Source organism: Miniopterus natalensis, chromosome 11, assembly GCF_054644295.1.
Source record: "Miniopterus natalensis isolate mMinNat1 chromosome 11, mMinNat1.hap1, whole genome shotgun sequence".
Lineage (NCBI taxonomy): Eukaryota > Metazoa > Chordata > Mammalia > Chiroptera > Miniopteridae > Miniopterus > Miniopterus natalensis.
Genome location: NC_142091.1, coordinates 75,044,132 through 75,067,000, shown reverse-complemented (window position 1 = coordinate 75,067,000; position 22,869 = coordinate 75,044,132). Strand labels below are relative to the sequence as shown.

The 22,869-nt window shown below is 38.7% G+C and overlaps 1 protein-coding gene and 1 pseudogene across 7 annotated transcripts in view; one reads left to right on the top strand and one right to left on the bottom strand.

Moving 5' to 3' along the window:
* PPP6R3 (protein phosphatase 6 regulatory subunit 3) overlaps nucleotides 1–22,869 on the bottom strand; it is a 99,937-nt gene that overhangs the window by 67,362 nt on the left and 9,706 nt on the right. For 6 of the 7 annotated variants that reach the window (XM_087822050.1, XM_087822053.1, XM_087822054.1 and 3 more), the window contains exon 2: nucleotides 4,742–4,893. The exons of the other annotated variant lie outside the window; for it this stretch is intronic. The gene's annotated coding sequence lies outside the window, so the exon portion shown is untranslated. The remainder of the gene's footprint in view (nucleotides 1–4,741; nucleotides 4,894–22,869) is intronic. 7 annotated transcript variants of the gene reach the window in all.
* LOC148092118 (small nucleolar RNA SNORA66) lies at nucleotides 20,466–20,575 on the top strand (annotated as a pseudogene).

The following is a 22,869-nucleotide window of genomic DNA, read 5'->3' as shown; positions in this document are numbered from 1 at the left end:
GTGTGAAGTGTGGGTAGGGAGAAGTTATGGGCCACGTTTTTCCTCTCTTCTAAAACAGAAACATACATGAGAAATCATGTTTATTCTTAAAATGGAGAAGGCTAGGTGTTAAATCAGGAGGGCCACCAAGTGGCTTCATTACTGGTTTAGATATATCTACCTAAATTTAGAAAGAGGTGCTTGTAACTGGGAGTTTATTTCATTTTATAAACTAATTAAAAAATATTACAAAAGGCTCTGGCTGGTGTGCTCAGTTGGTTGGAGTGTCATCCTGAACACCAAAAGGTGGCAGGTTATATTCCCAGTCAGGGCACATACAGACCCAGGTTTCAGGTTCTATCCCCGTTAAAGGCACATGTGGGGAGGCAGGTGATAGATGTCTCTCCCCGTCGCAGTTCCTCTAAAATCAATATTTATATAACAAAGGGAAAAAATGGCTAGGTCACACAAACATGTGGGGAAGCAATGATGTTTGATTAAAGTACTTTAAAAAGTACACACAAAAAACTAGATTTCCCATTTGTCCGGGAGAAAACTGAGCCTCATGGCCTCCATTTAGATTCAAAACAACTTGCCTATTCCACCAGCAGCGAGCACGCTTACACCAAACCGTTGGCCCAGTTTACAAGAAGCCTGGGAACAGGATGTGTTAAACACAGCAAGCTGCTGAAAGGCTCTTCTTACTGGCTCACCTGCTCCTGCCAGGGTCGACACCTGGAGTCTCAGGGCCCCTCCCTGGGCTTGGATTCAGGTATCTGGGGAACTTAGCTGGGCAGCATCTACAAGACCTAAATGGGGAACTCCTGGATTCAAGAAGGGTTTGGTGGCTGCTCACTTGGTACACCGAAAGCCGCTTAGAAGGGGACACTGGAGGAAAGCATCTATAAATAGGAGAATGCAGAGTCACTCGGAAGGAAGGTCATCTCTCAGCGTTATACGTTAACCATAAACTCCTCCTCCTAAGAGCAAAGCTCAGTGCCCAGGCAAATGTAATAATTTTCACATGAAGAGGCAAAAGCACGGGACACAAAGAAGAAATAACAGCTGGCCTTCAAAGGCAGCTCTCACTAAGTCCTGAGGAAGAAGATCACAAAGCCCTGGAAGGCCACCCAGTAGCTGCTTCTCCATTCTTAGCAAGGCATCCATGTCATACAGGCCCCACCCAAAGAAGGACTAATTAAATCAAATGTCAAAGCGCCTGTGAGAGAGAACGTATTTTAGAGCCAGTTTTATAGTGTTTGCTCTGCAACTACTTCTTTCAAAGAATGTGCAAAAGGCAATCAAGTTTCTACCATCCAGACATTCCAGAATCTTTCCCAGTTTTATTTTGCAATTTCTTTGATATTTCAGCTTTTCTTTAGTAAGTAAAAAACTCACTCAACTCCACTTAATATGCACGACACGAATCAACTGGTACTTGTAAAGCATACACCGTACTAAAGGATGTCACCGTACTCTTGTACGGTGTGACAGTCCCTCCCCTGGAGGAACACAATAAAACAAGGAGAGAGAAAATACAGAGGATGAAAGATAAAGAGAATAAAGGGATCCACCCCAAGCCTCTTCTGTAGGAAGGGAGCTCAATGGGAGGGAGCCCGACCAGAAGAGAGGTGATTACATGGAGGCTTTAGAAGAGAAGTAGAGTTTAGTAGGTGATGCGGAAGCACAAAGTATCCCAGTCCACGGGAAACCAGCCTGCAGGCACAGAGGACAGGAAGACCCAGCAGCTTCAGGAAGTTCACGGCAGGGAGAATGTCCTGACAAAGAGAAGAGCGAGTCCTTCAGAAGGCACGAGGAATAAGGTCGGGCAGCACAAGGGCAGGCCTCAAAGAGCCGTGCAGGAATGAGCAGCAGAGCACTGTGCAGGCTTGTTAGAAAAAAAGAGGGAACCAAGGAGTTTAACTGAGATAAATGTACGTTATCTATCTACATAAAGATTAAGCAGTGTATTTTAATAACCAAGAAAATTCTGAATAGAAGTAGAGGAAAGGTGACATAGAGAAGACGTTTAAGCTGTGACAAGTACACTTTCAACAGAGGTTGCACTCCTAAAAAGGCCAACTCTCTGAAGGTGACTGGCACGTGGGCTAGGGGAGGGCGTGCTGAAGACAAGACCACTAATGTGGGTCACTGGAGAAACGGTACACCCTGCTAAGATATGGCAAATGAGCGACAAGATCAGATCTATAATTTAAGTACAGAATTGTCAACAACGTGAAAGATGGACCGCAGAGAGCTGAGTCCAAAGGAAGACTCCAGAGCCCATTTAATAACTCACAGAAGCCCGGCCGGGCGTGGCTCAGGGGTTGAGCATTGACCTAGGATCCAGGTAACCGGGGTTCAATTCCCAGTCAGGGCACATGCATGGGTTGTGGACTTGATCCCCAGTTGGGGGCATGCAGGAGGCAGTCGATCAATGACTATCTCATCATTGATGTTTCTATCTCTCTCTCTCTCTTCTTCCCTCTCTCTGAAATCAATGAAGATAGATTTTAAAACAACTCACAGAAGATGGCAAGGCCCTATCACAGTCTCTACTTTGAAAATGAAGGTTTCCCCTAAGAGCTTCCATACTAAATTAGCATTCTCCTCACATTTCAACCACAATTTTGCTTCCTTAAAGTCTAATCTTCATGCTCCCTTCATTTCTGGCTGTACTTTGGTATCAGATGATACAATTTATGGCTTGCCTTTGGAATTCTGACCTGCCTGGGAAATACATGACCCTTAGAAAGCACATGCCTACCCACACACTGGGGCTAACTCTAAATACACTGACTGCAAAGATGATAAGGGCTGGGAGAGAGATAAGATCTTATCACCCACTTCACTTTTACATTAAAAAAAGTCAACTGCCAATCAAGAAAACCCAGCCTTGCTTTGCTCACGTAGTCCACATTAAAGCAAGTACAGTGAGGTGTTCCTACACAAATTCTCACTATGAAAACGCAAATGTACATTCATTTTGGAGCAAAAATCCCACAATTTCAAAAACTTCAGGGCAAGTATATGCAAAGCATGATTTATTTTACTAAAGGTTTTTTTTAAAAAAACACAACGAAACAAAACACGTAAGACTGAGGGACTGGAAAGACAAGTAATGAGGATGAAAATGGTAACTGGGACTCGCCAGGCCCGGCCGGCGCGGCTCAGCAACGACCATCGACCTATGACCCAGGAGATGGAGGTTCGATTCCCGTTCAGGGCACATGCCGGGGTTTCGGGCTCAATCCCCAGCAGGGGGCGTGCAGGAGGCAGCCGATCAATGACTCATCACTGATGTTTCTATCTCTCTCCCTCTCCTTTCTTCTCTCTGAAATCAATAAAGATCAAACAAACAAACAAAGACTTGCCAGGATCCTTGTTTGAGATTAAAAAAATAAAGACAAGGAAAACCCAGTTGGATCTAGGTGTCCACTTTGTGTATATGTGCATGTGAGCATGTGTGTGCAATAAATGTCAAAGTCAAGTGAGACTGTAGGTCCTAAATAGAGGCTTTTCCATTGCAAGCATCCAGGAGCCTCTCAATCTCTGAAACCAGGTAGGCCCGTCAACAAATCTGAGTCAGACTTGAGAAAGAAGTGACATGTAACTGGAGAGCAAGAGGAAACAGGATGTGATTAGCATGGCTGTTATCCGCAATAACAAAAAACTGTTTCTAAGCCCAACCCTAAAACTGTAGGGAGGAAGGGCAGTCCTGAGAAGGAATGACATGAAAACTGCCCAGCTAGACACAGAGCTCGACACTAACATGGGGTGGGGGGAAGACTTGGAAAATCTAACTCGCCCAAGTTGTCATTAAGTGAAAGCAAGTTACGTGCAGTTTATGAGTCACCCAACTTGAGGCAAGTGACAGTGGCCACTAAGATTCCAGGCCTCCTGGCGACTTCTGGGTAATTTCTTACGAGAAGAGTCCATCTATTACTGATGATTAGGAGGGCGTAAAAAGAAAAAAGGGAGGAATAAAGCTAAAGGTAAAAAACTGTTCTAAAAGCTACCAAAGTTAAGAATCTCTATCAGCAAAGAAAAAAATGTTTTAAAAAAGAGAGAGCAAAAGGGAAAACAAAGTTTTTAAAAAATGTCATACTGAGAAATGTCTCTAAACCTTTGGCTCCTACCACCAATTAACAATACCTATTATTTAAAAAATACTACAGACATAAAGTAGAAGTCAGAATGTCTTGCTCACCGAGCGCTTAAAATCTACATAAAGAGAAGAAATAATCCTAAAATAATTTCATGAGGTACTCTAAGAATTCACAAAGGAGTGACTACTGAGCCAGAAGTGAAATATGCAAAGTCAACCTCTGGTCTTTAATGAAGTTAAAGGAGTCAGGCATCTGGCTAAAGCCAGATGTCCTTTGGCTGGTAAAACATTCTCTCTCTCTCAGGAACACACATACACACACAGGCAGCCAGGTGACCTAGAGGCAGAAGCTGATCTACTAGCAGTCTTTCTCTGTGGCTGCTTCAGCTTGCTAGGCCTGGCTGGTCCCTGGAGCCCAGGCTCAGTCCTCCCAGGATACTGGGAATCCCATGGGTGCTGCACATGTCAAGACATACCACAGCAACTACAGAGGCTGCTATTTAACTTCCTAAATAGTGCCACAGAACTATACTGCACCTGTCTTAAAGGGATGGCCTAGCCTGGTGCACCAAGACTCCAGAATCTCATGACAGTACACTGCTTTCCTTGACGTGACTCATAGAAGAAAACTCCTGATACACTTAATGGTCTTACCTTTCAAACCAAGTTTAAAAATTAAAAGAAATATTTTCTTCCTGTGGCTCCTTGCCCATTACAAGTTATCCTGGCAATGGTTGTCTTCCAATTTATTGCATCAGCAGATTAGCAGGAATAAAGTGGGAGGTGGACATAAAACAGAAACTCCCCTATAAAAAAAAAAAAAAAAGAGCATATAATCACATGTACTCTCTTGGTCTGATGGCTGCTGTCATTAAAGACACTGGCTCAGGGTCTTGACTTACACAGAACTATACCTCAGAGGATTGAAAAGTTCTAGTTAAAAGAACTTTTTCCTGTATAAAAACAGGAAAAAAGGAACAGTCATCCTGGTATCTCAGCTTTTATCCTATACTAACAATAACTCAGAAATGAAGGCACCGTAATAGCACTATCAGTGAGCAAATAAGAAAAAATACATATTTATCTCTATATTATAAAAACACCAATGAAATTCTTACCCAACATAGGATTGACTGCAAAGGCACCATACTTTAAAATACTAAAATTTTAACAGTGGTTCCCTCTAAATGCCTGCAAGTAGTCCCATTTAATACTATTAAGCAATTGTAACTTTTACTAGAAACTGTGAGCAGAACATTAAAGTCACTGAAGTACTAGCTGTCTCTAATGTCAATTAACCAAACACTACACATGGAAGAACTATAAACTGTCATCCAAGACATTTCATTTAACTTGATACTGCAGAAAAAGACTCAAACACTGGACAATATACTAATCAGAAATTCTGTAAGAATGCAAAGACATCCCGCCCCCCCCAAAAATGCTTTCATTTAATGCCTTTCTTCCATAAAACTGATATTGCACTGTGATCTCAACATTTCCCTTCAAATAAGATAATAAATAGAAACAATACTAACTGCTTCTTAAAACAAATAAAATGAATCAACAAAAGAGTAACAACTCTAGGTTAAAATGAAAAGAATATTTAATTCTAAGTTAAATGCGTAGCTGTTGAGCCACCCAGCCAGGGCTAAATACAATTTGAACATACACGTGAAAAAGTATAATTGATCATTTAAATTTTTGCTTTAAATCTTAACAGTTCATGTGTTACCACGTGCTTAGACATGACAAGCTCAACATGTTAGTGTAAAAAGTGCACTACTAAACGTCAGGGATAATTCCAGTCCCATCACCACCACTCTCTAACAGGGGTTCCAGATTCCTTTCAATTCTAGTAAAGTTATATACTCCACAGAAGGTACACACACACACAATTTGGTATTTAAATTCTAGTGACTGGATGAAAAGAGGAGGCCAAAAAGGAAGGTCTTGAATTGGGAGGTCCCAGCACAGCTGGAGATGAGCCCGCCACACTGAAAACACAGGGACTGTGGGAACTGCCAAATGAATGCTGAGACACAGGCACACCTCACCCCAAGCCAGATCCTCCTACAAAGCTCCAATATTCCCAACCAGGTTGAAGACTGAAAACGTGTCTTCTGAATGATCTGACCTCCATGAAAAAAGGCCTAACAATACTGACACTGGGGGGCCTCCCAACCAAAGGAGCTCAACTAATCACTGCTGGGAAGCTTACAAGCACTGAGCCCACCCATGATCAGAGCCTCCAATGAACCTCTCTTATTTCAATCTGGCTTTAAAAAAATCTTTTCATTGTGAGCTTGCAGAACATTTAGAGGAGCAGTAGGAGAAAACACCCACAGAGCCTCCACCTAGATCCCATCAATCACCGTGTTCCTTTTGCTTGATCCCTCTCACATGCATCCCCAACATCTGATCCACTGCAGCCATCACATCCTTTACCTTCCAAGGTTCCCTGTGTATTTCCTGAGAACAAGGACATTCTCTTACACAACCACACTACATAGGTCAAAATCAAGAATTAACAAATTAATCATCAGATACGGATTATACAGTTCCTATTTTAATTCTGCCAAATGCTCTATAATGTCCTTTATGGGAATCCCCCTTCACCTCAATCCAGAATCACATATCACACGCTAATGTCATGTCTCCTTCATCTCCTTTCATCTGAAACAGTTGTCCAGCATTTATCTGTCTTTCATTTCATTGCCATCTTTGGAGAATACAGGTATGCATTTCTGACAGAAATACTACATAAATTAAGTTTTGTTTTTCCTAGAGTATCACATAAAGAGATAAAATGATGTCATTTTGTCACATTACTGGTGATATTTTTCATTACTCGGTTAAAATTTGCCATATTTCTCCACTGTAGAATAACCATTTTTCCCTTAGTAATAATTAGTAAGTAATCTGTAGAAAGGTATTTTGATTATGTTCTTAAAACATTCACCCAAGAATTCTAGTACTCACTGGCAATTCTTGTCTGAATCGACTGTTACACTAATTGTTAAAAATATCTTTATTGCCCGGCCGGGCGTGGCTCAGCAGTTGTGCGTCGACCTAGGATCCAGGAGATCAGGGTTCGATTCCCGGCCAGGGCATATGCCCGGGTTGTGGGCTTGATCAATGACTTTCTCATCATTGATGTTTCTATCTCTCTCTCTCCCTCTCTTCCCTCTCTCTGAAATCAATAAAGATATATTTTAAAACTAAATAAATAAAAATAAAAATACCTTTATTGATTTCAGGGAGAGGAAAGAAGAGGGAGAGAGAGAGACAGAAACATCAATGATGAGTCATTGGTCAGTTGCCTCCTGCATGCCCCCGACTGGGGATCGAGCCCGCAGTCCAGGCATGTACCCTGACCAGGAATCGAACCACGATCCCCTGGATGCTAGGTCGAGGCTCAACCGCTGAGCCATGCCCAGCCAGGCTGTTTTGTTTTTTAAAATCTACTGTTCCTTCTTCATTTATCAGTTGACACTCTAACTTCAGTAAGGTATGTTCCCTTCTCCCCACTTTTTTTCTAATTCATTAACAGGGTGGACTCACAGATTCTTTATTTATTGTCATTATTCATCCTGATACTCAAATTGTCCCAGATTTGGCCAGTGGGAGCCCCATCTAGCAGACTCATGTGCTTTTCATATTTTTTTAGCACTTCCTTATTTCCTGGAATAACATGTTCCAGATTTATCTCGTACGTTCTCTGCCTCAGCTCTGAAATCAGCCATTTCTCCAAGGAGCTCTGGTTCCTTTTAGTGGAGGGTGTTAATTAGAAATGAAAATCTGACAGCTAAGTATGTTCATAGACAGTGTACAAAGCTGGAAAAGATGGCACTTTCATATGAATCAACTCTATGTGCTGTCTGTATCTGACTTTTAAATATGAATGAAAACCAAAGGGTTACCAGACATCTCAGGAAAACCTTTATCATGAAAGGTAGAGAGCAAAACAAACAGAAAATGCTGGTTGAAGAAAAGACTATATAAGAAAAAAGAGAACATAAAAATAAAATTGTTATCCTCAGAAAGGTAACGAATCCATTAAGTAAAAACAACTACAAAAGGAACAGACTAACAGAAAGAAAATGATCTCCAATTCAGAAATCTATACCCAGCCAAACTATCAATCAAGAATACATAAACAGAGAAAGACCCAAAAGATTTGCCTCCTGCGTACCTTTCTCACAAGAGAACTACTGGAGACTGTATTCCACTGAAACAGGAGAGAGAGCAACAAGAAAGACAACAACAGATAATAGAGAAAGAGGAAATCCAATGTAGGAAAACGGCAAAAACACAACAACAACCCTCATCCTATCTCTTGGATCACAGTAGATCACTGTGATTCCAGCAGGGAGGGCAAGCAGTCCAGACTGGAGCAGGAAAAGATTTCTTCAAAAAGATAAAGCTGATAGAATACCTGATCATGTAACTGGCTAAGATTTTGAGACTAAATTCGTGATTAATATACTTAAAAAAAAAAAATCCAACATTTCCAAGGAAAACAAAAGTTGTTTATAGAAGGTCAACTATTTGTAACTTACCACTAAACACGGTATCCATGAAAGTATGAACTCTTCAAATAGGCTCTTCAAATAAGTCAGCCAGAAAAACTAAGAACCATATGATTTCACTCATATGTGGGATATAAAACTGAAACTTGTGGACACAAACAGCACTGTGGCGGTTGCCAGAGGGAAGGGAATGGGGGGATGAAGGGGGTCCCTAATAATGGTGACGGGAGAAGGTATGACTTTGGGTGGTGGGCACACAGTACAATATACAGATCTTGTAACATAGAAACCCACACCTGAAACCTGTATGTTCATATTAACCAGGCACCCCAATATATTTTTAAAATATATATATGCTCTTCAGACATGGAAGTAAATATGTAATATTTAATTGGCTAAAAGAGTTCAAAGTATTATAGTTGCCTTCAGGAAAGGGGAAAAGGGGGTAGGGTGGCTAAGAATTATTTTTTATCTTATCCAACCACCTAGACCTAGCTCACTCTTAACTGTGAATAGATAAAACTTTGATCAATAAGTTTTTTAAATAAATTTTTAAGAAGAATGCTAGACTGGGACCAAAAGAGCTGTAACATCAGCTACGCACTAGCTGTGTGATCTCAGACAAGTCATTTAACCTGAGAATCCTACTCTTCATCTACAAAATAAAGGAATTAAACTAAATTAACTCTAAACTTTCTTCCTGCTTCAATAATTTATGACTCCAATATAAAAATAATCAAAGCTTTAAATATGGTGCCAGTCACTACAGACATTAGCAAACTGAATTACAGAAAGAACTAAGCAGGACTTGGTGAAAGGATAAATGCAAAGAGAAGTACAGTAGGAAAAAAATCTGCTTTAAGCCTGTGGGTACTGAGAAGGTACTGACAGTAAAGGAGAAGTTAGAAAAGCACTGTTTAGGAAATGAAGACAAAGCTCCTGACCCTGGCCTGTAAAGAACTTAATTCAACTGGTTAGAGCATCATCCCAAAACGTCAAGGTTGCAGGTTCAATTCCCGGTCAGTGCAAATACAAAAATCAACCAATGAATAAGTGGAACAAATCGATGTTTCTGTTTTTTGTCCCCTCTCTCTAAAATCAATTAAAAAAATTTTTAAATAAAAATTAAAGGACAAATATGAACAAGGGGCATGTCTAGACCAGAGTATTGAAAGACAGTGGGAGCAACAGCACAATGACATGGAAGCTAAAGGAGAAAAGGACATGCATTTGCTAAAAAATAATGTCACTTAATAGTTGATGTCTTAGTCTATTTCAGCTGCCATAACAATTCCACAGCCTGGGTAAACAACAGGAATTCACTTCTCACAGTTCTAAAGACTGGGAAGTCCAAGATCATCACATCTGTAGATTCAGTCTCCAGTGAGGGACCACTTCCTGGTTCAGATGGCTATCTCTTCACTGTGCTCATAAGGAGCAAATGGACTCTCTGGGGTCTCTTTTATAAGGGCACAAATAGTATTTACAGGGCTCCACCCTCATGACCTAAACACCTCTCAATACCATCACACTGGGGACACAAATGCTCAGTCTATAGCAGTTGGTATCATGAGATTATTCTCTAAGAGTAAATGGATCCAGAAGGGCCCCCTCAAAGTAGAAAATCAAAATTTTTAAAGAATAATATATTTTTATATTTATTTTTGTCAATTATTCCTTAAAGGAGCCACCTTTTCTTCAATGGCCTTATAACCTCACCCCATCACAGAGTGTCTCCTCATTTCAACACTAATGATTCTGATTAAGACCAATGAAGAGAAGGCAAGAACTACAAAACTGTATCAGTCAGAAATGAGGACTGGTTAAGCCTAAAACAGCAAAAGAACAGATTCTCATCTAAACAGTATCTAAATGTGTACTTGCTTAGTCACAGAGCTCAAGAATAGCACGAACGAACATCTACCCGTAACAAGCCCTTTGTGCTAGCACTATACAAGTGCTTCTTGATCCCCTTAGGCATCATTCCGATGTTATAGTTGAGGATAATAAGAATTTACTCCAAATAACCCTTATATGAACATGAATTTATTTTTTTTTTTAAACTCACCTTTAGGGAAAAAAAAGCAATAATCTGTTCCTTATGCTGTCATTATGAATTTTTACTATGAATTCCACAATATTTCTCACTAAATGCAAATTCACAAGAAGAAGCCATAGCTCTAATATAACATACAAGAAAGCACATTCTCCTTGTATCTGTGATATATCATAAACAAACTAAAAACACCTTCTCAATTACAGACAGGTGATACAGGCCAAAGTGTAGACACACAAAAGTAAGTAACTCTACTTCTCACTAATATCAGGAAGTCCTAAAGTAGGCCAACTCAGAGTATCATTTAAGGTGGATTCCAATCCCATTTCTGCAAGTATCCTCATTTATGTTCTCCAAAACACCCAGTCTAAAGAGATGGGAGATGAGATGGGAAGATAACCATCTCTATGAGGTCTTGTTCACCATTTTATCCTCAATATGTAGCACACTGTAGATTTTTTTTAAATCCACAATATTGTGAATACAAAATTCATTGAAGCTGAGCATGTGCGCATGTGTGCACACACACCCCCACACCCACACACACAGCCCAGCTAATTTCAGAAACATCAATCATTTTAATACAAGCCATGGCAAGAATATCAAGGCTTCCCAACCACTAATCAAAAGTCACTGTATCAAGAATGCAGAAAGAGCTCAGCCGGGCATGGCTCAGCGGCTGAGCATCGACCTAGGATCCAGGAGGTCGGGGTTCGATTCCCGGTCAGGGCACATGCCTCGGTTGCGGGCTGCAGCCAATCAACGACTCTCTCTTCACTGATGTTTCTGTCTCTGTCTCTTCCTCTTTCTGAAATCAATAAAGATATATTTTTTAAAAAAAAGAATGCAAAAAGACTACTGTTTAAAGTATAAAATGCCCAAGGTACGTCCATACCGCCACCTTTTAAAAGCAAAATCATGTATGGAAAGTACTTTAAGTAAAAATGTTGGCACCTGATTGGATTACATCATCGTCTGGTTATGCACCCTAATGGACATTCAAATCACTGCAGTCATGCACGAAGCCAACCCAATCTAAGTTGCTATTAAAATGAAGCCAAGTCATAAATTAGTAAATGAGCATCCAAAGTAAAGACCAGAGAACCAACTCTGCCTGTTATAAACAACATGCAAAGACGTAGAACAATGGTACAAAAGATGTCTCAATCCCAATACCAAGCTATACCCAGAGCTGGCTCAGACCCATTATTTCATCAAGCTTAATTTGATGTATAAACCGAAATTTCCATAATCCAGAGTATCACAGCAAGAAAACAAAAACTTTTTGTAGGGCATCTTGGTAATCAAGTGATTAATATGTAAAATAAAAGTACAGAGACTGAAAAACGTGCTGAGCACCGTGAAGGTGGAAGAATGTGTTCACTGAAAATTCAACCCAAGAACAGAATTTTCAACTGGAAAAACAAGATACCTAAGTGATGGAAAAGGAAGAAAACCCTTCGTATAGGTTCTTGATTGCCCTTCTAAAGAATGGGTGAAATCTATACAAGGCCCAAGCCATTACCAGATGTAGCACTGTCACAAACTCTTAGTTAACTTTTCCTCCTACTTTTGAACACAAACCTAATTTCTAGTTGGCAATTCTAATCATACTCATAAAGCCTTGATTTTCACCACTAACACTTCTGAAGTTCTCAAAAAAAATTTTTAAAGGTAAATGCTCTAGACCTGTGCTATCTAACACACACAACTAGCTATTGAGTACCTGTAACTAGTAAGACTAAAGAAACTGAATTTTCAATTTTGTTTATACTGAGCACAGATAAAGAATATCATTATACAAAGTTCTACTGGATGGCACTGCTCTGACTCACATTAAAAACTAAGCACGGAAAAATGTTTATGGTCTATAATCTTAGATGAATAAATTCACATCTCTAGGCTTCAACTTCCTCAACCAAAAAATGTAGAGTTCAACTAGATTATCTCTCTGTAGCATATAAAGTAACAGTCTCCATTAGAACTGTTGCAATGTAATTAAAACCACACACATCCCTCACAATTACGGCAGGCTATCTAGGCCTGATGATACAAGCGTACCATATTACCTCACACCAAACTTCACGGGGAAGACAACTAAGAAAACGCGGACTTGGTCTGGTTAACAATTTGGGGAAGCAACCTCATCTCTCCAAACTTGTTTTCTTATCTGTAAATGAGAGGATTAAACTATAGAGATGCTTCAATTACGTAAATTTAAACAAGATCTTAGAGAGTCCTAACAAAAGGGAATTAAAAGTTGTACAATATCAATGTAATCTGGTGGAAGGCAGATTTGGTCTATTTGGATGTGCCTTTTTATTATTTTTCTTTAAGTACATATATGAACACATGCTATCTCCAAAGAAGGCCAAATTGCAGAAAGGTCAGTAGAACTAGGTTAATGTAGGTGGCAGGGAAACATACAGCTCGCAAAGCTTTGTATGCCCCTTTCCCCGACAAAATGCTGACCAATAAAGTCTTCCTCATCCATCAGACAGCTATCGCATAAGCCCATTGCTACATTCCAGGTTCTCAGACTGGCCCTGGCTCCGCTTTTCCCCACCAATCCAATCCATCAAAGTTTTGTCGATTTCACCTTCTGAGCATCTCCCCTTCTCCATCTTCTTCTGCCACCACCCGTAACCAAAAACAGCTTCCTAATTTATCTCCCTGCCTTTCCAAGTCATTGTCTACTTGGGCTCCTAGTCAATGTTCCCTGCTACTCCATGTGAGCACTGATAATGATGATAACTCTGATCTAGGCAGTTCACTATAGTATCTTTGTATATACTCAACAGAGATACATAAGGTTTTGAATACTTGAATGCAGCTAGTTTGAACTGAAATGTGCTACGGAAAATGCATATGATTTCAAAGACTTAGCATACAAAAAAGAAGTGAGAACATCTCAATAATTTTTATATTGATTACATGTTGAAATGATACTATTTTGGATTATTGGATTAAATAAAATACATTAAAATTAACTTTACCTGTTTTGGGTTTTCCCCCCATAAGGCCACTAAAGAACTTAAGATTACATATGTAGCCTGCATTGTATCTCTGTTGAGACACTGTCCTGAGCATTTCATGGAGGGCATCAGCACCTTGGCCATCTTTTTAAACCATGTGTGGTCAAAGCATAGAAAGCACCAAGCCTGGCATGGGGCAGGTACTCAAATGTTAGCTGAATAAATTATGGCCAACAACTGGTATCATTAAAGTAAACTCACTTAAAAACAACACACTAAAAATTTATGCTTACTTGAAGTTGAACAATACTTCATACAGTTGCTATTAGGAAAACAAGATTAAACCAGAAATACATGAATTTTAAGAAATGATATCTACTTCTCTTACATTTATTCTAATCATGTTGTCATTAATATTTCTAATTTTTCATTGCTAACGTTTCTATTAGAAGGGAAAAACAGACTGGGGAAGACTGGAAATTTAAAGTAGCCTAAAAAGACCTTAAGACTCTGAGTCATCAACCCTTAAAACACTGGTCACCACAACTCAAAAACTCAGCTGCAAAAGGAGGAAAGCTAGTGGACAGCATAAGAAGAAAAATCAAGTAGACAATAAGTACAGAGTGTCTAAGTCAGCGACTTTCAACCTCTTTCATCTCATGGCACACAAGCTAATCACTAAAATTCTGCGGCGCACCAAAAAATACATCTTTTGCCGAGCTGATAGGAAAAAAAGGTATAATTTTGATTCATTCACACCAGACAGCTATTATAGTGTTGGCTCTTGTCACTTTTTAGTTTGACAATGTAAGGGAAAAGAGGTCAGCGCCCCTGACTAAATAGTCAGGTACTGTATGTTTTAAAAATTCCTGTGGCACACTGGATGAAAATCACTGGACTAAGTAACAAGAGCCCGACCTCCTTATGTTATGCTCTGCAACATTTTAAACTACCAGAAAGGGTGTGGTGCACTCCAGATGACAAGGCTTCCAGTCAGTGTGCTGTCATTCAACAGAAGACAGAAAATGCGTGCTCGGATGGCCTCACAAACACACAGAAAGCAATGGGGAAGAAAGTTGATTCCAAAACAGACACCATTACATTTTAAGTATAGAACAACTCTACAGAAATTGAATTTCAATGTGATTTAGTTTGGAAGCCCTTCAAAAATTTCAATTTGGGTCCACATTCAACCTCCAGAGACAGATCACAACCAAAGCAGCAACACCAGTGAGAATGCAACACAGCTCACCCCCTTGCCCCAAAGAGAAACTTACAGCTACCTGGGTACAGAACACAGAACACAGAACACTGTGGGGACGCCACAAAACAAAAAATCCAAGTCTTCCAAAAAGAGATGGCAGGGGTTGGGGGTGGTGTAAAAGAATGATGAACAGGGAAATCTACAGATTTTTTTTTAATTGGTGGGCCTTATCTGGATCCTGACTTGCCGAAATTACTGAACTGTACAAAAAATTATGATATTTGAGACAACTGAAAATTTCAGCTCTAAGTATTGAATAATATTAAGCAACAACTGTGTGGGCTTTCTTTTTTAATTGTGATAGTTTTGTGGTTATGTTATGGTTAAAACAAAAACAAAGTGTTTATCTTTGAAAGATATACTGACATAGTATTCACAGAAAAAACAAAATCATTATTTTGGGATTTTCTTCCAAGTAATATGAAATGGGCTGACCATAAAGGAAAAAATTGGTAAATGAATTACATCAATAGTAACTTCTCTTCTTCAAAAGACACGACGACAACCAACAGAGCAGGCGAAGATACTTACCATACTTAGTATCTCCTGGCTCATCCAGAATAAAATGCATCCTACCAAATGTTGTGTTTGAAAATATGTCCAAATTCTTTGACACTCATCCTTCCAAAATAATGGTACCCAACTCCCTTCTTTTTGAATGTAAGATGGGATGATTTGAGTGACTTCTAACAAACAGCACATGGCAAAATTAAATGTCATTTGACTTCTGAGGCTAGGTCATAAAAGTAACAACTTACACTTGGTGCTCTTTCTCTCAGATCATTTTCTCTAGGGAAAGTCAGTCACCATGTCCTGAGGATAGAACACTTAGGAATCCCTTACAAGGGCACAGGTGAAAGAAACTTTGGCCTCCCACCAACAGCCAGGACTAACTTGCCAGGCATGTGATTGAGCCAGGCATGTGATTGAGCCACTTCCAGAAGTGTACTCCAACTGCAGTCAAGCCTTCAGAAGACTGATCACATCCAAGCCAGAACCACCCAACCAAGCCACTCCCAAGTTCCTAACCCACAGAAATGCATTCATATGTTCACCAAAAGACACAAACTTTGAATGCTCAGAGCAGCATGATTTGTAATAGCCCAAAATTGGCATTTATCCAACTGTCTGTCAACGGAATAAATAACTTCAATGAAATTGTATATAGCAACAAGAACAAATAATCAACAACGACGTGCAATAACGTGGGCAATCCCACACACAATGCCAAGAGAAAGAGCTCAGACACAAGAGAACATACTCTAAGATTCTACATATTTAAGGAACGAAACTGGGCAAAACTAATCAGTGCAGTTAGATGCCAGGTTACCAGTTGCCCTTGGGGAGGGAATGGCTGGTGGTGGGCAAAGAGGACACCTGCACTGTCAATTCCCCAAATGGGTTTCAGCTGGTGAAAATGCACTTGTGATATGTAGACTTCTCTGTATTTGTATTATAATTCAATAGTCTTAAAAACTAACAATACAGGAGAGAAGTGCGGAATGGGGGGATAAGTGGGCAGGACTGGCCTTGGGTATATGGTTGCTGGAACTGGGTAACTGAGGGTTCATTATACTATTCTGTTTATGTTTGTGCATGTGAAATTCTCCCCTAATAAATTTTTTTAAATTTCTTAATATAAAACTGGCCGGCCCAGCCAGAGTAGCTCAATGGTTGAGTGTCATCCTGTGCACCGAAAGGTTGACGGTCGATTCTTGGTCAGGGAACATACCTGGGTTGCAGGTTCCATCCCAGGTTGGGGCACATACGGAAGGCAACCAATCAATGTTTCTCTTTCTTCCCCCCCCCACCCCTCCACCCTTCCTCCCTCCCTCCCTCTCCCCCTTTCTAAGCACATCCTCAGGTGAGGATCAAAAAAAGAGAAACTATCACTTAATCCATTTGCTTTTTTTAAAAAAGGAGGAAAACTGGCTGGAACTGCTAGTAGAAGTATAAACTGGCATGGTTTTTCTGGCTGTAGACATAGAAAGGTATTAAAATCTACACACCCTTTGACCAATTGTTCTATTTCTATGAGTTTATCCTAAGTAAAATGTCTTTTAATGCAACAATATCCGAAGAATTTAAAACAGAAAAAAAGAGAAATGTGTAAATATAGAGGACACAGGACACTGTTGAGACAACCACAGGACAAATAATCCAGGTCATCCACAACTACATGGTATTTAAATATCCAATGACAAATAACAATGAGTTTATCTACACCAAGTTCTTTTACCCATCCAATGAAATACAGTCATTAAAAATGATGTGATCATATGAAAAGATGCTCCACAACATATGTCATCAGGAACATGCATATAAAACGAGCTACCACTATACACCTGTTAGAATGGCCAAAATATGGAAGACTGACCACACCCAATGTTGATGAGGCTGGAGCAACCAGAACTCCCATGCATTGCTGGTGGGAATGAAAAATGATAAAGCCTCTTTGAAAGACGGTTTGGCAGGATCTTACAAAACTAAACATACTCTTACTGTAAGATTCTACGTATAATCTAGCAATCATATTCCTTGGTATTTATCCAAAGGAGGTGAAAACTTATCTACACAAAAATCTAAACAGATGTTTAAAGCAGCATTACCCATAATTGTCAAAACTTGGAAACAACCAGAATGTCCTTCAGTAGATGAGTGGATAAATAAACTGTGGTATATCCATATAACAGGCTATTATTCAGCACTAAAAAGAATGGGCTTGAGAAGTCATGGAGGAACCCTAAATGTATATTCCTAAGTGAAAGAAGCCAGTCTGAAAATGGTACATACTGTGTGATTTCAACTATATAACATTCCAGAAAAGGCAAAATTATAGAGAAACTACAAAAAGGTAAATAGGCCCAGCCAATGTTGCTCAGTGGTTGAGGTCAACCTATGAACGAAGAGGTCACCAGTTCGGTTCCAGGTCAGGGAACATGCCTGGGTTGTGGGCTCAATTTCCAGAAGGCAGCCAATCAATGTTTCTCTCTCATCGATGTTTCTCTCTCTCTCAAAAAACCAATGAAAATGTATTTTTTAAAGAAAAGATAAATGGTTGCCAGGTGTTAAGTGGGAGGCAGGAATGAACAGGCAGAGTACAGAGGGTAATTTTCAAGGCAGTGAAAGTATTCTGTAGGATACTACAATGTTGGATACATCTCATTATAGATTGTCAAAACCCACAGGATATACACCACCACAAGCGAACCCTCATGTAAACTGTGGACTCTGGGTGATAGTATGTCAGTGTAAGTTCATCCTTTGTAACCAATGTACCACTCCGACACTGTTGATAGTGAGGGGGGTGGGGGTGGCGGTGGGGGCAGGGGTATTTGGGAACTTTCTGTATTTTGGGTTCACCTTTGTTATGAACCTAAAACTGCTCTATAAAATTAAGTTTATTTTTTAAATGGTTAAAATATAAATATTACGTTATATGTATTTTACAATAAAAGATTTGCTAATTGTTCATTTATAGTAAAACTTAAAAGCAATGTCACATGTCATACATCATTTGAAAAGGAGATAAACAGGAAAAGCTTTCTTAAAAAGGGTTTTTTCCCACTGCTTAACACTTGTGCTTTACATGCAAAGACAAAAAGCAAAAGAATCCAGCTTGTAATTTAGCATTTTACCTATTTCTGCGAACACTGTACTTTTAAAAGCTGCTAAGAACAAAGTGCTCATTATACCAAACGAAAGCCCACTGATATGGGAAATGGCTATTAAGTACACTTTCACTATGTAGCAATTAAGAATGTGCCAGGCAGACCTCTAGACACTGCATGGGACTCAGCAAAGAGTGCTGAAATGATTTCTTTTAAAATGTATGTTCCCAGCACTATATAGTTTCCATAAGAACATATGTAAGTATGCAAATTCATAGGAAAAAAGTCAAGAAAGTACACACAAAACTATTAACAGCAGAAAGTGGAAAAGGACTGGGAGAAGGTGATAACAAGAGATTTTAGTCCTATCTATAATTTTACTTTTTTGCAAAGCAAATATAATCACACATTGAGTAATTTAAAAAAACAAAACAAAAAACTAGGACATTGTATTCCAAACAGAGAAATGGCAATAAAATAAAAAAGAAAAATTCACAATATCCTACTTCTAGTCAAGATTTCAAAACCAAAGCCAGTAAAAGAGTTCATAAAACATATTAATCATTAATAAAGTCAGCTTGGCCATAACCACTTGTTCTATGAAAGTTTGACTTCTACATTAAAACACTTGACCCAAAAAACCCACAAATACAAATTACCCAAAGTTATTTTCTCTGGAAAAGAGAGAACTTTAATAATATTTCCTTTTTACATACGAAGAAACTGGGGCTCAGAAAGGTGAAATAATTTGCCCAAAGTCAGACAGCTAGTCAGTGGTCAAACCAAGGGTCCAATCCGATTCTCAGCAACTTAATGTCCCTTCCTCCACACGTTCTGGCTAGACTGCGTCCCTCCCTCCCAGAGGCTGCTTCCTCACGTGAAAGATGAACACCCCAAGCTCATCTTGAGGGGAAAAAAAATTAAGAATAATGCATGGAATGAATCAAGCACAATCGACACTGTCATAACAGACACTGGGCAAACAAAATAATAGAGAAAATTGACACCTACCCAAGTGTAAGGCAATAGGTGAGCATGAGTAGGCCACTGAAGCTTTACACTAATCACAAGGCAATAATACAGTGGTAACTGATGCCAAAAAGTAGAAAACTAGGACTGAGAATATGGTAAATGGCAAGATGGACTCTCCCTACTTTTTTCTGGGGATTAACACAAACATGCCCAGTAATGTTTATTTTCAGTCCTCACAATTCTGCTAAACAATTCACGCTCCCTACAATTCTTTTTCGTTCTTTCTTCAATTCCCTAGAAGATGACTGAAATTTACTTTTTGAAGTTTGATGAAAACAACAGTGACATTGCCTATGCATTTCAAACTCTTTGGCCTGAGTGAAAATTACTGGGATGGGATTAAGTCTTTGCTCCTGGGATCAGCACTGCTGGCACCAAACCACTTACCCTTCTACAGGGAGACTATGGCAGAAGCAGGTCCTCAATTCTCAGGGTCTGCTAACCAGTGTCACAAAGTGAGGTGCAACCCTCGCCTAGAAGTCTGCATGCCGTCATGTCTCTTGATGCCTCCTCTGTCTCTGATTGCCTCTTTTTCACTTATTAGTCAAAGTGAAAAAAGACTTTTTTACTATAAAAAAGTAAGTATGGCCAGTTCTTCCTCTCCCCTGGGACAGGCCACATGTTACAAATGCTGACCCCACTCTGCTGTCCTTCCCGGCTCATCATCTATCTTGACCCACACCCCTTCCAGGTTTGTTTTCACTGCTCTGCTCTTGGCTATAGTCACATGTAAGGTTCACATAAACGTTTTCGGGCAACCAAATGATCCCAGTTTTAAACGGTAATTATCCTTGAAATCTTTCCCATTTCTGGATATAAAAATTAGCTAACTAATGTGAAGGAGCAGAAAACCTCTAAGAAATTCTTATTGACAGAGGAACACTCCATATTAAAAAAGAAATTCACATTTGCCAGCTCTTAAAATGAACATCCTCCAGGTTTGCTACAGTAACTGTGACGATAGAAATGTACTAGCCTAAGAAGCTACTGAGGTGGGCCACTCTATCCTAGCACAGTGTAAAAAAAAATGACCATCCTCTATTACTTGTACTTTTTAAAGTTTAATACTTATCCAAAAACACATGTCTGGTATTTGGTTATTCAGAGTTAGCCAGACACGAAAAGAGTAACCCAAAATAAAAGATAATACCAGCAACCTAAAAGGAAAAAAGAAAAAACATATCTGCTGGACTGGCCAACATAACAAGTGCTTTAGGTACAGAAACCTCGAACTTCTGGATAAGGAAAGAGCGACAGCTACCTTCTAAGTAATCTCAACAGCAACAATGGAAAAGGCAGGAAATGCTGCCAAAGTGCTAACGGGAAATAATTATCCACCTACATGTGGGTGTTAGGCAAAAGGCCTTTCAAGAATGACATATATTATATTAAACGCCTAATCTGTGGCATTTTAAAAGCAACAAAATGAAAATTAGGCAGTAACAGCATAAAAAATATTAGACTTAAAGCATTCTAAGATTCTTATAAGGGCAAAGGTATCGATTAACTTTAGACTTTAAGTTAAATGTGAAATATCTAAGACTACCAAGAAAAGTAATCAATATATTAATGGGTTTGAATAAGTGGGGGGAACAGAAATGAAGGGAAAAAATTCCACAATACAAAGGCAAAGAAAGAAAAAGAACAGAAAAAAGCCAAATTAGAAAACTCAAAATAAGATCATAGAAATAAACTTTTTATCACAACATAAATGGACTAACTCATCAGTTTAAACTCTAATTATAAAAATGCAATCTAGCTGTGTGCTGCTTTCAAAAGATATACCTAAAAAACATTAAGGCCATAAAAACTTGATAGTGAAGGGGCAGAAAAATATTATCAGGCCAACATTAGCCAAAAGTCACTTGGCACAGCTATCCCAATATCTGACAAAATACATTTTAATGGAGAAAACATTCCTAGAAACAAAGATTCACAAATTGTGCAAGTCACTGCAAATTTAACAATTCTCCATTTACAGGCACAAAGCAAAAACAAGAACTACAGAAATTTGACAAATCTCCCATAACAAGGGATTTTAACAACACCCCTCTCTCTATAATTGATAGAACAAGCAGACTAAACTAGTTATGACAACTAGTTTGAATGTAAATTCAAGTAATGAATTTTACCTAATAGATATAAAAGAACTTCACCTTAAAACTGTAAACACATTCTTTTTAAACACAAATGGAATACTGGTAAAAATTTGCCATAAACTAGACAATGTTAAAACAGCCTCAACAAATCTCAAAGACTCACAATCACATTGGACCACATTTCATTAACACAATGCATGTTAGCAATCAATAACGAAGATTTTTAAAAAGATATTTTATACACCAAGATTTTTCAATATACTTTCTAAAATTCTAAGTCAAAGAAATCAAATGAAAATCTGAATATACTCAGAACTGAAAGACAGAAGTTCTATAGAGCAAAACTTCTAGGATGTAGCTCAAGTGGCACTAAAGAGACATTACTACTTTATTTAGGTACATATGTATATTTATGTATATGTAAGTATATGAAAAAGCTAAAAATTAATGACCTAAGCATCCTGTTTAAAAGTTAAATATTAGTGATTAATTATAAATAAGGCAGAGATTTAAAAGATAAGAAATTAGATTTTTCTGCCAGTGTATCTGAAAATGCAAACAAACAAATTTTAGAAAAATGTAATTACCAAGTGTAACTCAAGAAAAAAAAAAGATTATGATAATCCTGTGACTATTAAAGGAACCAAATCAGTAATTTTGAAAGCTCAGGCAAAAAGCACCAGGCCCCGATGGTTTCACAGGCAAGTTTTACCAAACACTGAAGAAACAAGTATTTCCACTTCACATAAGAACTCTTTCAGAGACTAAAAAGGAGGAAATACTACAACTTATTTTATTGGACTAGAATAAGCTTGATGATCAAAGTAGTCAAGGTCGATACAAAAAGGGAAAATTACAGACTAATCTCTTCAATGAACACATCCATAAATCCTAAGTTATTAACAAGTCAGAACAAAACATACCCCAAAAGTTTTGTGTGTTTTTTTAAAACAGTATGTCATGATTAAGCTGGATTTATCCCAGAAATGGAAGGTTAATTTCAGTATTACCTTTCAGAGCAATATTTCACATTACCAGATTAAAGGAAGAAAAAATAGTATTATCATCTCAATATACGCAGATAATGTATTCATCTTAAGTTCAATACCCACTTGTGATTTTTCTAAAATTGTCTATAAACTAAGATGAAAGAAATCTTCCTCAACCTGTTAAAAAAAAATACCCACACATTTAAAGGTGAAAGATAAAAGCA